Source organism: Apus apus, chromosome 2 (assembly GCF_020740795.1).
Source record: "Apus apus isolate bApuApu2 chromosome 2, bApuApu2.pri.cur, whole genome shotgun sequence".
Classification (NCBI taxonomy): Eukaryota; Metazoa; Chordata; class Aves; order Apodiformes; family Apodidae; genus Apus; species Apus apus.
Window position 1 is genome coordinate 88,227,433 of NC_067283.1, and position 18,896 is coordinate 88,246,328.

The window sequence follows — 18,896 nt, forward strand, 5'->3', positions numbered from 1 at the left end:
GAATCTGCTTGGTAAGGAGGTTCACCCTCAGGCTCAGGAACTTCAGTGGACTTACACAATTTTGACTGGATAATCCACTTCCACCATATATGACACAAAAAGAACATCATCAGATCTTAAGCAAAATATGAATGCAAACATTACTATATATTGTTTATCAAAGTACAATAAATACATTGTTGATACTACACAGTGCACTTCATTGTAATTGAACACTGTAGAGCCACACTTTTTTCCGTCCACATCTTAAAGATACACTGTCTTGACTTTCAAATTTTAGGCCAGAGACAGACAAAACAACTCATAATTTGGGAAAGAGCCATGAACAAATTGGGATTTGTTGGTCTGCATCAAGATTTATCTGTGCTTTTTGTTTTCTTGATTTAGAGGATTGTTTGAGAGTTTACCATAAGGATGTTCTCAAGATCAATGTTCTTATTTATAAGTACCTGCAAAATATCCCCTAATCTCCCTGCCTTTATATCACATCTTTTTAAACAGTGGGAAATCCAGACTACAGTAAAAAAACCTGCATACTCAACTCTTCCAGCAAACTGCCCAAACACGTTATAGCTTATTCGTTTGGTTTGAGTTGAGCCTGTCACAGAGAATGAACAAAACTGAAGGGGTCATTTATGATGGTTTACTAAAACTCTCCTATGCTAGCTTTCAGTTGGGAAGGGTAATACTAGTAACAATAAAGAGCTTAAATCATGTCCTATATGTCTGCTGATAATGTCATAGATAACACACAAGGGAAATATTGACCCTTGCAGCCACTGGTGAGATCGAAGTCTCAGGTTACTGATGGGAAAGGGGATGTCTGGCAATGAGAGGACACTGAGAAACACTGCAGATAAAGCCTCCAAGAACTTCTTGGTAGCCCCATACCTAAAGACCACTGTGCATTACACTCTGCTCACTAGGGCGTCTCAGTCTCAAACACTTAGTAAGCAACTCTGAGCCTTCTGTAATTCAGGCAGGTTCACTGGAAACTACTGGCTCCAGTGTTGCTATCCCAAAGCTTGTGAATGTTGCTGGAATTTTCTAGGTTTAATTTATGGGTGCCAGCCTACAATTTGCCACCATCGTATGTTGGTAAGGAGATCTGAGAGATGGACTGAAGGAATGCACATGAGCATTATATAAAGAATCAGAGCTAAAATTATACTCTTAATCCACTTACAAAGCCTGTTTCTCATTGCAACACAAGTAATCACCCCTGTGACTCTGCTAAACTGACTGGTGTGTCCCAGATAATGTCTTGCACCACCAAGACTGTTTAGATTTCTATAGATTAAGTGTAGTTGTGAGAGAGATACCAATAGTTACTTCCCAGCTATCTGAAACAGTAATCACAGGTATCAGGTATCTGTAAAATTGTATTGATATTTAGTTTCAGAAGCAGTAAACTTTTACGAAGACACAGACACCTGTTACTCCATGTGAACTTGTGACTTCTGAAACAATAAAAAAAACCACACCCTGTTTGCTTCATTCCAACAGTATTTTTTTATATCTAATGTTAATGATTGGCTAAAAACCACCTCACCTCTTTACCACAATGATGCTTTTGTGTGGGAGCTATATCATCATTCCTCTTTAGGGTTCAAATTAAACTCTCCCTTTACTCAGCCGCCAAGATGACTTCTGAGGAATTTCCTATGATATGAACAAGCAGGTCAAAACAGGCTGCTGCCCAATGCCATCCTAGATAAATTCTGGTGTACGTATATACCTAGAAACCTAGATTGTATGATCACTGCTTTTTGATGTAGCTGTGCATCATGGCATCTTGAACACTCACTCCCTATTTCAAAGCCTCAGAAGTAACGAGGCTGAGCTGCAACTTTCCACTCCTTTGTTAGAAATTTGGATCCATGGGTTTTGTTGGACATGAGGAGTGGGGGCAAAAGAGTGTGAATTGCTAAATTAAAGAAGAGTTACATCTGTGGTAACAGACATTTTCCATCCACAAGCCAAAGGTCTTTTAATAATTTTACTTCCCTTGAACAGACCAGCTCTGACTAACAACTTTTTAGAAGACTGTGTTGGAACATCAACTCTTCCCAGCTTTTTGATTATTCCTTTTGACTTCATTTACAAAAACATGAGCTCATGTCTGCTGCTTGCTTCTAACCTCTGGTCCCTTCTTGCTCAGACAGGAGATCTCATATGCATTCCTGCCCCCAGAGCTGAAGGTCAGCTCTGGAGCACATCTCCTTCCACCATTAAATTGAGCAAACTTCATGAATCTTTATGTCTCTCCACTACACCATACTAGGCCAGTTAGGTGTCATGTGTTATTCTAATGCCATTTTGTTCACATGAACTCTGTCCAAGTCTTTCTTTCTGATATCTGTATTTCCATAGATACAGGCTGCTCTTGCAGACACTGCTTACGGGATTGGGGCAGAAATGGAGAAATATAGGGGATCAAAAGAATAGCCTCTGAGAGCTGAAAGCACGAGACAAGGAACAGCACACACAAAAACCAACACTGCTTCTGACTTCACAAACTTTTTTGTTCTGTTTTGGTTTTAACAACAGGTAATTAGTAGAACACAGACATGAAAGATGCACAATGTGTCACTGTTCCTCTGTGATCTCCTGTGCTCTGCCACCACCCAGACCCTCTAGAGAAATCGGATCTTTCCAAACCGAGTCCTGAACTACTTCACCTGAAGGAAAAAAAAAAAAAAAAAGCCAGAATGTACTAATCCCACCCTTATGTGACAATAGTCACTATTTTCCATAAACAGGAGTGTAATATTGGTTGGTATAGAAACCCATGTGACATGTGAATACCATATTGCTTCCAGTGCTCTGCACAGTACTGGTTCAGAAGACATGAACTTATTCTGGTCAGTTTAAACAAAACAGAATGCAAAGAATGGCTCTAGGAACTGCTCCCAATATGCTTATCCCTTTTTTTATTCCTACAAGTACTTTCTCCCCTATGTGTTAATTTTCCTTTCCCCTTTTATGTCTCTTAGCCTCTATAGGACTTGCCCAAATACTTGGACTGGCTACGCCAACGTGCAATTCCACTTAGGTGAAGGAGTACCTGGGCAGGGCAAAGATTTTGCAAATTGTAGATTAAGGCCTGAGAGAGGACAACAAAAAGAAAATCAGACACAGAAATTGTTTTCTGCCCCTATAACTTACTGTTGCCAGCATTCAAAGAAAAAAAAAAATTCACAAAGGCTATTTGGAGAGCAGGAAAGGAAAGCAAATGTGGGGGTTGCACATTAGCTAAACAGAAATGCACACTGAACATCACATATGTTTCTACATAAATCCTGCATGAAGCAGGTGATGTGCATTTTAGACAACCACTTACTTCACCTGTTTGACTTGTATTGACGGGCATATACTCCTACTCATGAACCTTGCCTTGATGGAGGCAATATAATCCAAACTGTGTTTTAATAATACAACTGCACTTTCAAAATGCTATTGATAACTGTTGAGAGTGGTTATCATTCAAAACCGTTGCCATCCCTGGAGACTTTCATTTAATATGAAACAGAGCCAATTTTCAACTGAGCTGATTCTCTTCATGTGAAGCCAATATGCTTTATCAAGGTAAAAGAAGCTTTACCTCCAGAATTCAGCATCAGATTTCATTAAGACTTCTAAATACATTTAATTAAGGATTATTCTTCTTTCCACTTTCCTGCAATCACACAACATTGAATATGCCAGGTGATTCTCTCATTTTAATTTTGTCCCCAGTAGCTTTCAACAGCTGTTACTTGAGGTGGATGTCTTTCTGCTGGACCCTGATGAAAACACCCTAATACCAGCAATGCGTATGATGCAAATGCTGGCCTCTGCCCAAATAACCAGAAGAAGCAACTGCAGCTCCAGGGCTTCAGGGCACAAGAAGAAGGAAAAGACAATTCCAGTCCAGTGCCTGCCTCCTGTAGGCAGCATGTCTTCTGAGGTTGTGATACTGACATAGGAGAGGTAACCAGATGGAAAAGGCAGCAGCCAAGGGACAGACTGGACTCCAGCTCAAACCAGTAAACATCTGAACTTCAACATGTAGACAAGGAGAACAATCACAGATAAACTAATATCCAAACAAGCCTGATTTAACCCAGGATTTTGCATTTCTAATGTTTTGAGAACCATTTATAATTCTGATAAATTCTGTTAAGCTTGCAGGCCAAACCTCTGCCTTCATTCCACGGTGCTCTCACCTTCTGTCTCTTTGTATCTTACCAACAAATCAATTGCATGGTAGCAGCTGCAAATGCCAGAGCGTGGAGAAGGAGATCAAGGACAGGGTGAAGAGCACTGGAGAAAGGAGGCCACTTATTGACAGGGACTACCTACTACTACTCCTCCTCCTCCTCATATTTATCCCTTGGTAAGGCAACTGATTTACTGCAAGTAGCACAAAGCTCAAAATGGAGCTCAGGCAACACAAAAACAACTCCAATGCTGCAAATAGGTCTGCTTGTCTGTAAAGTTCTTTATTGTTGCTAGACCCCAGAGGACCTGCTTCCAGACTCCCTCACCCTTTTTTTCAGCTCAGTGTCTCCATGTAAAATAGAGGAGCAAGTTAGCTCTCCAAACAGTGATGACCTTTCAGATCTCACCACTGGTATCACAAAATCATCACAGTTGGAGAAGACCTCTAAGATCACCATATCCAACTGTCAACCCAGAAAAAAACCACCATGCCCACTACAGCATGCCCTGAAGTGCTACTTCTAAACGTTTTTTTTATTATCCTTGGGGATGATGACCCTACCACCTTCCTGGGCAGCCTGTTCCAGTGCATAACTACTTTCTCAGTAAAAAAAATCTTCCTAATATCTAGTCTAAACCTCTCCTAAAGCAGCTTCAGGCCATTTCTTCTGGTCCTATAATTATTTACTTGAAGAAGACACCAACCCCCACCTCACTACAGCCTCCTTTATGGTAGTTGTAGAGGGCAATGAGGGGTCCCCTCAGCCCCTCTTCTACAAAACAAACAATTTTAGTTCCTTCAGCCTCTCTGCACAGGACTTGTTCCCTAGATCCTTCACCAGCTTTGATGCCCTTCTCTAGACACACTCCAGCACCTCAATGTGTTTCTTGTAGTGAAGGGCCCAAAACTGAACACAGTACTTGAGGTGTGGACTCACCAGTGCTAAGTACAGGGGCACGATCACCTCCTTTCTCCTGCTGGCCACACTGTTTCTGATCTCTTAACCCGGACTCTGAGAAATAAAGCATCAGCCTTGTATTCCTCAGGTATGATAGGCTAAAATTTATTAATCTGTTAGTTTCAGCTGCTGGAAGACACACATTGATCAGCAAAGCAGCCCAGCCCCCAGGCAGGGTGCTGTTTGCTCCCTGGGCTGCCCGCTGTGGTGGTGCCCAGCTGGACTCTGCAGCAGCCAGCTGCTGGTCACAGCCGGGCCAGCTGGCCAGGGAGGGCAGCTGGCTCTGCAAAACAACACGCCTCATTCTGCCAGACACCTCAAATGTCACTGCTAAAATCTACAGATGAATCGACTACACACAGAGCTTTGATTAACACAGAGAAAGAGTAAAGTAAATGACAAAAAGATTATGCTCGATCTGCTTGGGTGAATGTGTGTTCACTTGCACGTGTGCCAGAACAGCAACCAAGCAAGAAGGTGCCCATTTAGTCAGTGCAACATGCACAAGTGGACTAAAAGACTGCAACTAAACATGTCAAATGCATTCAGGGACTACACAGCAGTTTGCCTATTTGGATATACTTCATTCTGCAGGCCATTTATCTATGCCCTTAAAACAACTTCACTTCCAAGCACACAATTCCCATCAAATAATATGAACAGCGATGCAGTTTTCTTTTTCTAAATGGAAAACATTGTCCACGTGACCCTAAACCCTCTGCAAAACACCCTGCCAAAAGTACCATATAGGCACACGTTAAAGTATTTTCATTATTTTTATACATGCATATAGGCATCTTTAATGTGCGTACAGAAGCAGCTTATACTGAAAGAGTGTTCTATAGGCATTTGCCGTCATAACTACACGTTAGGGTTTACTGCACACAAAGAGTTTTGGAACTTGCCAAATGAATAACATTTCCACCGTATTCATAGAACAAATTGATTTCTGTCAGAGAAGAGCAGCGGAACCAGTGTACCCGCAGAGGTCAGAAGGGAAGCAGAAGACCACAAGCAGATGGCTTAGCTGCTAGAGGTCAAAATTGAGAAATGGGGTCCAGCAGGCAGAAACACTTTATGGTATTTGGATGCCCTGGGACTTGGCTCACTGGGGCACCTTCTGCCCTGCTCAGTCCTCAAACATCAGACCCTAAGAACTTACAAAAATTATAGTTTAGGTTTACATACACCTGGCAGAATGAAAGAATTGAAAGCCAAGGTATTGGCCCCTAGTAAAGCCATGCTGGGTGTCCTGAATCACCTCCCTGTCATCTATGTGCCTTAGCATGTCTTCTAGGAGGATCTGTTCCATTATCTTCCAAGACACTTCATTCATCAGTGGGCCTACGCTTTCCCCAGTCTTGCCTTTTATATTGATATTGTGAAAAAAACTCTTCTTGTTGTCTATAACCACAGTGGCCAAGTTGAGTTCTGCTTGAGCCTTGGCCCTTCTAATTTTCCCCCTGCACAGCTTCACTACATCTTGGTATTCCTCGTAAGTTGCCAACCTCCTTTTCCAAAGGCTGTAAAATTTTCTTTTGTTAATGAGTTCCAGCTAAAACTCTCTATTCAGCCAGGCTGGTCTATTCTTCTGGGATGCAAATATTTAAGCAGTATTTCATTCTGAATCACGTAAGAACTTGTTACAAACTATGAAGAGGACCTAATTTGGCAAAGTGATGTATATGGTATGTTTAGCAGCTGTCAGATGGGTCGGGCAGAAGATGATAATAGGAAGGATCCAAGATGAGAAGATAAGCAGTACAATGTGTTTGTGACAAATCCAGGGCTGGTCTTAGCCAGTCCCCCTGACACTGTCAGGATCTGAAAAGAAATAAGACTGCAGTGGGAACCCTAATCAGCAGCCCTAGAGAGACACCCAGGAGACCATCATCCCTGGATGATCCAATTCAGTTTCTGCAGGTTGCACAGGCTCAGACTCCAATGCTGTCACCAGGACTGTCTGCCGCCAAAATCCTGCAACAGGAAGTCATACTGATCTTAAAACCAGTCAAGCTAGCTGTGGTGAGCTCTGCAGGTCAAGACAATATTACCACATGGAAGAAAAAACCCAAAGGCATGCAACGAATTGCCCCTATTTTTGCAAACACACAGAGGACAGAAATGATCACCTCAAGCACTGCTAGATAAGGGGAATTGACAATCTGTCCCTAGCCTGCTGCAAAGACTCTGAAAAGCAAATGAGATTATTAACTTTCAATTGGACACTATTACACAGCTACAAGTCAGTTGCCAAAAACAACAAAATTAAATAGAAAAAGAAGTTCCAAGCACTGAGAATTTGTCAGGGACTCCAGGGTTTGTTGTGAAGAGTTTGTCCTGTGAGAGAAGAAAGGAAACTTGACACACTGGTGTCAGCCACCATCAATATTAATGAAGAAGAAAATATTTTTTAGTAGTGCTTGAGAAAACAGCACCTTACTTTTAGGGGACAAGGAATGGAAATACTTCCTCATCGCTGCAGCACAGAAGCAAAATTTCAAGTGTTTAAATGTGTAAAGCCTGAATACCTAGATAGGACAACTACAAAATTACATCCTACAAAGCTTTGCCCTCCAAACACTTTCCTCCTAGGATGACCACTTGATTCAGTTAAAAATATATATAAACATAAAATAAGCATGAAGTCTAGCATAAACATGGATGACTGGCACCTCAGGAAAGAGCCAGAGCAAACACAATCCAAGGCAAATTTAATGTAACAGGAACTGCTTCAAGTAATGAACCAGCAACTGATACTGCAAGTTAGGTTAAACTGTATCTAGTACAGCTAAATTCAGAGCAGATCTACAATGCAACAAAGGTTTCTGGTAAACAAAGTGTTTTCACGTCAAGAAGGGGGTGGCTGTGATGCTGAAACATGGTATCAGAAGAGAGGGGTTTTCATGGATGAATAAGGGGTAGATAAAGCTTCATAGAAAGCCCTCTGATATTTTATTTTAGGTCCCACCTCCACTTTCTGCACGCAAGCCCACATCTGCAGGCAATAGCAGTGACTTCAGACAGCAGTCATCATACCAGCTTGCCACTCAGAGGAACATACTCTGGGAGATAAAATGCCATCCCCAGTCTCAGGGCAGAAGGAGACCAAGAGAAGCTGTATATAGGACTCCTGCTCCCTCAGAAGGCCTCAGGCAATTACCAAAGCAGATGAAACAAGTGTCTCAGGTCAGAAGAGTGCTACAATAAACAGATAAGAAAGCTTAAGCTGAAATCCAGTCAGCCACATCAAGCAGCTCACAACTTATATGAACATAGACAGAAAATCAGATGTAAGGTTGGGAGCTTGTGTTGTACAGTAACAGTCAGCAAGGTCAGGTGTAGCTGAGAACAGACAGACGTGCTATGATGCCCATCCTCCCCAGGAACCTGCCTGCTCCCCTCCTTCAAAGCCCTGAGATAACACTTTTGCTTACACCTTGCCTTTCCATTGTGCAGTCCTTCTTTATAAGAAAACACAGGAGATAGGGCAAGGAGAAAGGGTCAGTGAGTCCTGCCCATTAGAAGGAGACAATAATGGTATACTCCCTGCCAAACCCCTCATGCAAAACCATCTGCAGTCTGATTGAAACACTGCCTGACAGAGCTCAAGGGGCTCTCAGGGAGCAAACTGCTGGTATCAGCACAAAGCAAATAGATGAAGGAAAAGTTCAGTGAAAGCACTGCTCAAACAGAGGAACAATGACACAAAATTATTCGGAAGCTGGTGGTCAGGCTTTTACTGGGAAGTTAGCTATTCTATGAGTGGCTCTTGAGACTGAAATACTCCAAATACTCCAGTAATCCTTTTCTTTTTAGCCAGAACTAGATGTATAATATTAAAAAAATAACAGAGACACATCCAAATAAGAACACAGTCATTGCACTCCAGATTATTTCCATGTGAACCCTTAATTTCAAACAGATGATGACCATTATGTGAAGCAAACAAGACTAAAAAATACTACTAACAGCCTCTGAAACATAATTATTTTTAACAGACTACTTAAACAAGAGTTGTGTACAAAATCCAAACACGGCCATATAAGAAAGCAAAAAAGCAAGAAGACTGAAGACTTGTGCTTCCCAATGTGTGAAGCCTGCTCTGCTCTTTCCCCCTTGCTTTGAATCTGGTATCATCCTAGCCTGGTTCAGGAACTTGAAGCAACAAAACCTGATCAAAATTTAAAAAGTCAAACTCATGGTCCAAGACAGTTTCCGCACCTGAACTCTTTGGCGCACGGCACGGTTGACATTTATATCCCAGATATACTTTTCTGGGAGAGCTGTTCATCAGGAAATAAATCTTCTGCATGACAGTAGAAAACCAGTGTTCTCTTCTGAGGGTTTTATTTAGCCTTTGCTTACAGGTTCAGAACAGCATTATTATTTCTGACTTAAAAGCAGACCACATTATTGTATTCAAATCCTCTCCTCTTTTTTCAGCATTCTCAGTTTATTGGAAAGAATTGAAAAAGTTACTTGCCTTCTTCAGGTGAGTGATATGAAAATCAAGTCCATTCTAGGCCACTTCTTGAGGTACAGTGAAATATAAGGACAGAAAGGAAAATGCACAGGAATTACCACTATTTTAATCTTAAAAAGAAGGGTGGTAATCACCTAAGATTTGGTAAAACTTCTTATTTAGAACAAACAAGACCTAGGGTTAAAGTGCAATACTTATACATACCCTGATCTTCAGGACTGAGGTTCAGCCCTATGTAGCTAAGCAGACAAGCAAAGAAGCAGATGACTTCGTTTTAAAGCACAGAGAAGTTGTAGTTTTTGCATTCCTATCCCCTACAACAAACAAACAAACAAACATAAAAACCTTCACAGATACTTTCAATTTACTTACCCAGATAAGCACAGGAGAGACCATTTTTCAGCAGTGCAAATTAATAACTGGAGCCACCTCTAATCTTTAAATTAAGGCACTTACTCTATGTCAAAGCAAAATCTGCAAACCAGTCATTGATAACTGTCTTGAAAATGTGATGCCAGCTGAGGCTGGTTTTACACGGCCAGCTGCAAATAGCTTCAGTGTCATATGGAAAGCTGTTTGCTAAAAGGTGGAAAGATCTGCTTTCTCATTCTTTGCATTCCCCTGATTTTTAGAAAGGGCCTGGAGTTGAGTACTTCAGAGAGGGGTAATTCCATGCTTAGCCTAGCATTTTAAGCCAACTATGATGAAGTTTGACAGGACAGCTGGTATTACTGCTAACCCTACAAGATCCTAAAATTTTAGATCATAGAACATACAACATTATTAGGCATGGGGAAGAGGTCTTAATGTCTTTCATATGTTTTTATAGCTGCCTCTGGCCTTGCACAGTTGTATCATAGTAACTCATGGTCCTGGCCTTAACAACAACAAAAAAAGGGGATGCCAAACATCACTTCAGCACAAACACTTAAAATCTGTTTAAAACAATTGTAAAATGGTTTTCTCCGAGATTTGATGACTTGCTGCTATGCAAAATATTTTGCTTGCAATGCCCAGAAGTTTTCTGAAAGGTTTGTATTATGTAGGAGAAAACAAGACTGGCACATCTTGGGAGAAACTCAGAAGGCAACTCACAAGTGAGGAGATCGCTAAAGAAAGAAACCTCATTTTGACTGGGTCAGGCTTGAGCAACCTGGTCTAGTGGGAGGTGTCCCTGTAAGTGCATGGGGGTTGGAACAAGATGGTCTTTAAGGTCCCTTCCAACCCAAACGATTCTACAATCACAGGTACTACTAAGCTGGACAAAAACCATGCCGATGGTAACGGCCACCAGTGAGATCAATCAGTAGCACCTTTCATAGCATCAAGCCAAAAGAGCAATTTTTATTTTTGCATCTTTAAAACACTGTGAAAAAAATAAAAATGCCCACAGGCACTTTATACACCATCTGGAACTAACGCTGGCATCAACCTCTTTTGTGTTTGCCACCAGGTGTAAGCTGTCACTTTGAAAAGGGTTGCACCTTATGGGCAGGTGCAGCAGAAGCCACTTAGGCCAAGAGCAAGTGATCCGAGGGGAACGCGGGGTCCCTTATGGGAGGTGGTGAAGGCAGCGGGAGCCAGGCAGCCGGCAGCAGTGAGAGCATGCCAGGGCCTGTGTTAGCAATGGTTTAGCTGCATCTGCCACAGGGACTCAGTCAAAAAGGCAGTCAAACAAAACCATGGATAAAGATCTCCCCTCTGAACAGGCCTAACACCAGTTTTAGACAGACAACACTTCTGCAATGGGGAGGGAAAGAAGAGATAATGTCAGAGAAGTGTACCCAGTGTAGGGAAGGTTTTGAAATTTAATGATGCCTTTGGGTTTGAGATCAGAAAGAAGAAGGGTGGGTGATTGTTCTCATTTGGTGAGAGAAAAACCACATGAAGCAACTGCCTGTAACAGCATAAACAGTGGGAGGCAGAGTTGCAAGAATAATTACAAACAAGGAAAGCACAGAGCACTGGGAGAGCAGCAAGACACCACACCTGCTTACCTCCTGCTCTGTCCCAAGCTCAGGCCTCTGATGTAACCACAGAGTTACATTTTTGGCATTCAAGACAAGGGGGAAGGGAAAAAGAGAAGAAAAAAAAGAAAGAAAGAAAAAAAAAGAGTGAAAAGAGATGCTACAATGCCAAGAAAATGGGACTAGACCTAAAAATGAAAAAGTGAGCTCTTTTAGCTGTCATCATCTTCAAAACACTGGGCCAATTCTTTGCAAAATTATGTGTTGTGTATTGCTTAAGGGTAAATATTTCAAAATACTCCATCATGAAACTGTTTTTTTCTCTTTAAAAAATTTCTTTAAGTAACATCTTATTTTTTCTTCCCCTGAACTAGACATGCTGACAGCTGCAGAATCCTGCCTAGCTAGGCTTTCTGTGCAATTCAGTGGAGATTAAAGACTAAGCAGTGTCTTAGATTCCCTGCTTCCCCATACCTGCACCCTCCCTTCCCACAAAAAGGGAATCTAACTGTTGTTTTTCCTTTGACTGTCAAGGAAATCTTACTTGTCTTTGAAAATTAACCCAGTCTAAGCATGAAGGGAAAAGGGGAGAGAAAGGCAAGTGCTACCTTTTCAATAAGAAGAGAAGGATGGCTTTTGTGAGCTATCCCTTTTGCAAACAAAGACTGAACAAGGCACAGGGCAACTACGATGGCCATTCTGACACAAGCACCACTGTTGTGCTTCCGAGGAACTCCCTGTTAGCAGAATTCCAGTCCTAAGGCTGGTGCTGTTTTGACCCTGAGAAAGACACTCCCCCAGCCTGGGCATGCCCACCTCTTTCAGGATACCCAGAAGTCCCTCCTGTGAAGCAGACACAAGTGATGCCATGAGAGTGACAGATACCCTGTTGCTCAACTCTTCAGAGGGATGCTTCTGCAGTTCACAGTGCTTCGTGTTTGTTTCCACTTGTCATCATGTTTTAACAAACCTCTGCTCTCATCTCTCAATAACCTGCCCTTGGTGCCTACCAAATTACTCTGGAGCCCAGATCCCTGGGCTGTGCTCAGCAGCTGCAGCCCAAAACATAAGAGCCCTCTATGTCCCTGTGGTGGCAACAACACAGAGCTGGCCTTTCCCGCTGAGCTGGTAGTTCCCCATGGATGCGTCAGGCATTAGTTACCTGTCCACAAGAAGCATGCGAGCTGCTCAGCCAACTGAGGAAGGATTGTAAATTAATGGGTTAAAGTTTAGCTGAGACTTGTGAAGACCTTTCTTTTTTTCCAGTGCTTTTCCATACAAGGTTTTTAGCCCTCCTAACTTCTAGAAAAATAATTTGTCTTTTCTAGGACTCAGACAAATGTATTTATCATAAGCTAATTCAACCAACAGAATGACTCCTGGGAAAGCACAGCTTGCCCCTCTACTGATCCAAAACATTTTCCATTTCAACTGGTTTCATATATAGCAGAAACTGATTAAGACAACAAGCTATCTTGTAGTTAAAGAAATACTGCTTTCAGTAAGTAGAAAAGCATTAGAAATTAATCTTTGAGAAATTTAGAGAACCAACATACTCAGTTGTTCATCAAGTTTTTTTAATATCCCCCTAACTGTAAGAAATTATTAAAACATAGTATAGTCACTAGTAGGGCTGGCCTTTTTTTGGCATTTTTTCATGTGCCAGCAAGGAGCAAGTCTTTTTCAAGTCATGTTTACTTCATTACCTTTTAATACAAACCCCATCAGGTAAAATATGAGCTCCTATTCCTTCTCTCCTTGATTATATACAGCTGTATTAAATGTATTTTAGCTAGTTAGCATTCCTAGTCTAGGCACATTCTAAAAAAAATCAGCTGAAATTTACAGTCATTACACCCACAGGATGCAGGAGCAATCACTTCAGTATTTTTTTTGCAATAGCTTAATTTTCAATAAGCTTCATGCTCTGAATAATCAAGATAGTCAGAAGGCGAGGCTCACTTCATCAATTAAAAAAAATAAAAATCACAAGTTTGCATTACAGTGAGATTACCCCTGAGATCTCTAGGTTGCAGAGTCTACTTGCACATTTGCACCCTAGTTATACATACATTACAATTCTTTATTCCTAGTATCCACAGTGGGGAAAGTAACTCTTCTGCTCTTCGTATTTGGGGCACAGATGTACCTAGCACCAAAGGTCCTCCTCAGCCATTTGACTGACAGCCACAAACTAAGGACTCTTATGGAAAGGGGAAAAAAGGAAGGAAAATGAGCATGCCCACCTGACTTAATTCCAGTTGTGGGGTTTATCTATTCTGTTATGAATAGAAGGATGCATAGAGCCACCTATGGTGCTAATGTGAAACGACTGACACACTGATAATGAATAACCTGTCAGAGGGTTTCTTCTCACAAACAGCAAATTCGCTAACACCTTGCCCTAGGTAAGCCCTAGGTGCTCACATACTCTCCTTGAGAAGTGGCGGGAAGAACACTTGATACAAACCCAAGTGTAGTGAAGGACTCTGCGAAGGAGGAGGACATTTCTCACTCTCAAAACAGCCAGTAGTGTACACACAGAGGTGACCATTCCCCTTGTTTTGTCAACTATTACTACAAACAGCCTTGGGTGGGCTCATCTAAAGAAGCTCACACCTTTAAGAAAGACTAAACTGTATGTGGTAATACCGTGAAGGACATCTTTTGAGGTGAGCAGTTTAATGAAAAACCCAGGTACCTTTATCTCATAATTAAAGTGGACCTCAGATTATTACAGGAAGACATTTAAGCTGAACTACTGTATTTCAAAAAAGCTTGGGTAGACTGGAGCAGGGTAGGTATATTATAATCCGTATGTGCTCCTTCTCAGTATTTCTGGCAGAATTTGTGCTTTTTACAGACACCTTCATAGTCAAGCTGCATCAGCACCTGGCAGGATTCATCTAACTTCCCTATGGAGCTGTAATATTACAAAATGTTAACACAGCAAAGGATAGCAAACAAACAAAAACTCCACAAACCAAACACAATCCCTTATAACACTATGTCTGCAAAACTGAAGGACAAACCAGCTACCTTCAGTTCCCACTGCTCTAACCAGCAATACTAAGGACTGTAGGAACAACACTCTGAAAATCATACATAGGTAGGTATACACTTTGCAATCCTTTTTGCAGATGAGATTATCTGGCAAGGCAGAAGAGATACATCCTCCTGAAACAGCCATCTCACACCCATGCCCAACATCAAGCACAGAATTACTGGGCACAATGCTCCACATTTCTTCATCAGGAGGTCTGGGAGAAGGGACAGCATCACTGAACAGCTTTGAGAAAGTGATGCAGACATTCCCACTATCATTGCAGTCCCCCAAACCACACTGATTACTACCACATTGCCATCATTGCTTTACATCAACATGTCTAGTTCTCTCGTCTCTGAAAAATGAAGGAAATCGATCAGCCTTTCCGGTCTTACAGCCAGAATCACACCTAACAGACCTCTTTTTTAAATTTCCCACACATCACTGACAGGATGAGGACAATTAACGTGTCTTGTTGTTGTCCAAGTCAAACACAAAGCTAACAGGCACACTGAAATGCTGCCACGTCTGGAAGAAAGTCCATTACACATTCCTGCATTTCCTACACAAGATACAGGAACTTGAACCAATTCAGCCTGTGCACCAAAATATTCAGAGTGTGCAGTAAATGAAAGAAAGCCCAAAACTCAGTGCACCAGCATCACTGGTCAACAACTTCTACGCCAAAACATTTTACTGTGTTGTGGATATTGCACCAGCTGCTTATAGTATGTTGTTAGCTGCATGCAGCATCCTAGCAGACAGTGATGAAACACCATGCAAAAGAGAGAGCCTGTTCACTGTTCAGAATAATGTGGTCTCCTCTCCATTTACAAACCAACAGGTTGGTTCTCCTCTAAGCAAATACTTCATAGGGAAGCATCTTTAACTAGCTATCTGGGTAAAAATGGGACAAGGGCTCCTACCTTACTGAGTACTAAATCAGCTCAACCACCACAATAGAAAAGATTTGGAAAACATTTTGGTCTGTAGTTTGTGACCTTCAAAACGGAACCATTCACCCAAACTGTTTCACGTCAGGTCTGAAAACTTCAGGCACCTGTTGTGGGATCAGGTGAAGACAAAGTGGTCATCACTACCTGTCCATAATGTTTTGCACAGTGGCAGCAAGGGGCGGGCAGATGCAGAGAGATGCTCAAAAGTGGGTTCCAACACCAAGTACAGAGCAGATCAGGTGTGCTCACCTCGACCAGTACCTCTAAAATCCTGCTGTCCTGACAAAGGCAAAAAATTCCTTCTCTACTAATGAAGTTGTGGGGGGTAGCAGGATTTTGAGAACCTGAAGAAAACAAGGGATTTCTGTTTAGTGATTTCAGTGATTACTGAAAATCATAATGACAACAAGAAGATCATAAATTTGACTGTAGGAACAGAGTAAATGGATTATACTCCAATGGCCTCTGAAGCTTTCATGAGGCTGAAAGATCACTGATCCAAGTAGACTGAAGGATCAGAGAAACAAAGCGTATTCTTAAGGGACTGATCATGACACATTCAGGAGATCCAGTCTCTGGCAAGTGCTTACCCAAAAATAAACCAGACCTTTGGGGTCTGTTTTCTACAAACCCATGACTCAGAAGAAGATAAAATTTCCTTCAAACGTGTTTCAGCACCGTCGCACAGGGCCAAAACCCACTCTTCAAGGCAAGAACACAATGCAGAAAAGTAGAAGCAGCACAGAATGCCTCCCAGCAGTCCAGATCCATGGAAAGGAACAAGAACAATGAATGTTTCATTGCCTCAGGGATGTGACTAGGCAGCTTGAGATGGCACTGACTACATCTTATGCACCAAACATGACAGGCAGGGCTAAGCATGCCAACAACATGTAACACAGAAGTAAAACAGCCTCTCAAGTGATAGGGTGTACACACTCCTGCTGTGGGGCTGAACTTCAGTTATAATTGGCTGAAGTGGTTTAATGTGCTTTGTCTAAACTACTTCACATAAAGATACACATATGTACAATCTGTAATTAAACAATTATTTGCTTTTTCTTTTAGTAATTCACATTCAAGATCACAAAAAAATCCCAGGCCAGATCAGAAGAATGATTGGCTTTGACTACAAAGAGTGATTTTTTAAAGTACTGCATTCATGTAAGCCATAAATATGGGTAATATGAAGTTGGTCCCTGTGGTTTTCAGCATCTGGGAATGAGAGATTTTTGGGTTTGAGATTTGTCTCCAGTTCATTCACCATATTAGTACAGTAACATCTGAATGGAATTACTTGAGCAACTTGATCTCTCTGCCTCAAGGATACATTTCTTTTTTCATTTCACATGGAGAGAGGTTTTTTACCCTGGTAATGGAAATGACACTTTCCCAGCACTTCCCTGACTCAAAAGAATACAGGAGAAATTGCAAGCGAAGGGTTCATTGACATTTAACAAGCCACCACTTACCACATTATGGCAAACACCTTTAGTGACAGCTGTTACATCCTGAAATCCTAGAATACTTACCATCAGAAATGGTCACTTGAGCTGTGTCCATCTAACTAGCATAGATCTGAAACTCCCACTTTGCTAATCTGGTTAGTTACCTCAAAACATTTTGAGACCAAAAAGATCCACTAGAGACCTGGATACCCTGATGAATCAATTAACATACATCAAAACCATGACAGAAAACAGCAGCTAGAAAATTCTTCCTGTTTTCACTGAACTTGAAACAAGGTTTCTGCTTCGAAACAATCCAAATCTCCTCATGCAGCCAAGGCAACTACAAAACTTATCCTCAAATTATTTGGTCTGAATATTTCCAATGCTGAAGTCACCACAGCAATGAAGGCTGGGATCCTTTCCCACGTCCTGTGGGCTGGAGACAGACCCAACAGGTTTTTCTTGGACCACTTAACAGGATAGGTGCCTCCCTTCGCCAAAGTTAAGTTAATACCAATGGCATATTTCTGGAATTTAGAGGAAGAAGTGGCAAAGTCTCTTAAATTACTGGTTTAACCTCCTTTCTATTAGCAGTTCACTTTCAGTATATGAACTATACATGGCCAACAGGTTATAGTCCCAGAAACAGGAAAGTGACAAAGCAGTATCTGAACAGCGAAGATTCATTATCAACTTTGAAATGCACAGTGAGAGGATGAGAGGCAACAAGTTGCAGGAAAGGAAATTTCAAGTGTTTCCTTCAAGATGTTGAGAACTTAACTGGACAAGTTCTCAAGCAACCTGATCTCACTTTTATGTCAGCCCTAGTTTTGCACGGATTTGGACCAGATGACCTGCAGAGGTCCTTTCCAATCCAAGAGAAAACCAATAGTGAGCATGTCAAGCTTTTGACTGAAACAAGTATTGTTAAGTACTGAGAAAGAAGTCCAAGTTGAGATATCAGAGTAACCAAAGCCAGGTGATTAAACAGCAGACAAGGAAAGAAAGCAAAAAAAAAAAAAAAAAAATCTGTAATCTCAACTGAATACAACATAGAACAAAGAATTACTTCTATACTCCTGCATTATACTGATGCTTTGGGAATTACTTTATAGTCAAAAGCAGTAGCTTGCTTTCATTTCAGAGTTTGGGTTTGATATTTACTAGCATCACCTGGCTCAACAGCTTGGGATGGTATGGGTCAGTTGACACCACATGAAACGCAAGCCAAGTGCTACAAATGCATTGTCCAAGAGGGACTTTTTGCAAGGCCTTGTAGTGAGAAGACAAGAAGAAATGGATCAAAACTGGAAGAGAGGAGATTTAGTTTAAACATTAGGAGGAAATTCTCTAGTGTGAAGGTGGTGAGACACTGGAACAGGTTGCCCAGGGAAGTTGTGGAAGCCCCATCTCTTGAAGCATTCAAGGGCAGGTTGGATGGAGCCCTGAGCAACCTGATCTAGTGGGAGGCGTCCTTGCCCATGCAGACGATTGCAACTAGATGATCTTTAAGGTCCCTTCCAACCCAAACCATTCTATGATTCTATGAAATGTTCTTAATAGACCCGAGAGCAAACAGTACTCTTACATTGTGAAAGTTTAATATTCCAGCCTGACACTAAATCTCTAGTAAAACAAGTTCAAATAAGACCCAAGGCTTCTAAAGCTATTAAGATCTGTTCTGTAACAATGCAATTTTCCCACATTTCTTCATTTGAAAGCATGGAGGAATTGTAAATGTAGCAAAAGAAAGCTTTGAGTAACTATTTCTCAGTTAATCTTCTGAAGCATCCTTGCACATCCTTCCCTACCTCAAAGGGAAAATATG